This window comes from Penaeus vannamei, chromosome 7 (assembly GCF_042767895.1).
Source record: "Penaeus vannamei isolate JL-2024 chromosome 7, ASM4276789v1, whole genome shotgun sequence".
NCBI classification, from domain to species: Eukaryota; Metazoa; Arthropoda; class Malacostraca; order Decapoda; family Penaeidae; genus Penaeus; species Penaeus vannamei.
In genome coordinates this window covers 43,397,265-43,399,764 of record NC_091555.1, presented here as the reverse complement: position 1 = coordinate 43,399,764, position 2,500 = coordinate 43,397,265, and positions in this window count along the sequence as shown.

Here is a 2,500-nt window from a genome sequence, read left to right as displayed (position 1 = left end):
TCATCACTACCATTACTATCATCACTACCATCATTATCACCACTACCATTACTATCATCACTACCATTATTATCATCACTACCATTATTATCATCACTACCATTACTATCATCACTACCATTACTATCATCACTACCATTACTATCATCACTACCATTACTATCATCACTACCATTACTATCATCACTACCATTACTATCATCACTACCATTATTATCACCACTACCATTACTATCATCACTACCATTATTATCATCACTACCATTATTATCATCACTACCATTATTATCATCACTACCATTATTATCACCACTACCATTATTATCATCACTACCATTATTATCACCACCACCATTATCATCACTACCATTATTATCATCACTACCATTATTATCACCACTGCCATTATCATCACTACCATTATTATCATCACTACCATTATTATCACCACTACCATTATTATCATCACTACCATTACTATCATCACTACCATTACTATCACCACTACCATTACTATCATCACTACCATTACTATCATCACTACCATTACTATCATCACTACCATTATTATCACCACTACCATTACTATCATCACTATCATTATTATCATCACTACCATTATTATCATCACTACCATTATTATCATCACTACCATTATTATCCCCACTACCATTATCATCACTACCATTATTATCATCACTACCATTATTATCACCACTACCATTATCATCACTACCATTATTATCATCACTACCATTATCATCATCACTACCATTATTATCATCACTACCATTATTATCATCATTACCATTATTATCACTTGAATAACCATCATCATTTCTAATATCAATAACTATCCTCATTAATATTTCCAATGTAAATATGGACTTTTTCGTATTGGTGAGTAGTGCGAATGAGCGACACAGTGCAATTAATGGTTCAATGATCATGGTACCATGGCAGTAGGAGATTCTTATGCATGCCCTCCATTCATGGCTGTGAATTACTAGCAGTTTGTTTGTAGTATTAAGAGAAGAATTAGCATTACATATGTCCGAACAGAGAGCCAGAAAGTTTTTCTATTCATAGCATAAAATAATCTATCTCTATATAATGCTCATTGTCGTTGTATTTCATGTAGTACATCGAGATCTATTACATTTAACGCTTATATCCAATTTACTGTCTTGCTACCATGTCTGTAGCCCCCCCCCCACAAAAAAAATATATACATATATATATAAATCACAATATCTTTTACATTCATTGCTTGTGTATTTTACAACTTTATAGCAGATTTTACTTAACACAAATATATACTTTATCAAGTAGTAATATTTATATGATATCTAAATCATTATATCTAAGGAGATTGATTTTCATGGTAGAGAGAGAGAGAGAGAGAGAGAGAGAGAGAGAGAGAGAGAGAGAGAGAGAGAGAGAGAGAGAGAGAGAGAGAGAGAGAGAGAGAGAGAGAGAGAGAGAGAGAGAGAGAGAGAGAGAGAGAGAGAGAGAGAGAGAGAGAGAGAGAGAGAGAGAGAGAGAAGAGAAGAGAGATAGAGAGAGTGAGAAAGAGAGAGAGAAAGAAGAGACAAAGAAACAAGCAGATAGACAGACACAGACAAAACGACAGAGACCAGAAGACAGACAGACAGACAGAACGACAACCCAGCCCAACATATCTCACCACACAAACTCTCCATCAACATGAAAGGATAAACTTTCTTTTGACAACCTTCTGTGACAGCTCATTGTACCCGGCACGCACTGTCACCCACTCGCCTCTCGACAACAACAAACAAACAAAACAAACAAACAAACAAGAATATAATTTGCATTCCGAGTTCTGTGCTTTTGATAACCTGCCTCGTCTTCCCGCGTGAGTTCAGATCGGCGAAGAATGTATTAATGTAAAGTTTTTATTTATGAGGTAAATAAATAAATAAATAAAATAAGATAAATAAAGCTTTTATTTATGAGGTAGCGTGATCGATGTTGATCAAGATACATATATCGACCTTTGACCTTTTGGAGGTGGAATGTTCCTTGACATTAAAAAAAAAGAAAAAAAAAGAGAGAGAGAATGATTATATTGACGTAAAAAAAAAAGAAAAAAAAGAGAGAGAGAATAATTATATTGACGTTAAAAAAAAGAAAAAAAGAGAGAGAATGATTATATTGACGTTAAAAAAAAGAAAAAGAGAGAGAGAATGATTATATTGACGTTAAAAAAAAAGAAAAGAAAAAAGAGAGAGAATGATTATATTGACGTTAAAAAAAGAAGAAGAAAAAGAGAGAGAATGATTATATTGACGTAAAAAAAAAGAAGAAAAAAAGAAGAAAAAAAAGAATGAAAAATGCAGGAGAGGCGATTTTACATTCGTGGTGTGGTCGTTAGTCACTCTTATTGCATATTCATATAATGGTAAAATCTAAGTTAATAATGAGTCTGATTATGCTGATTTAGCGTTTGAATTTATATGGAGTTGAAGTCTTGCTC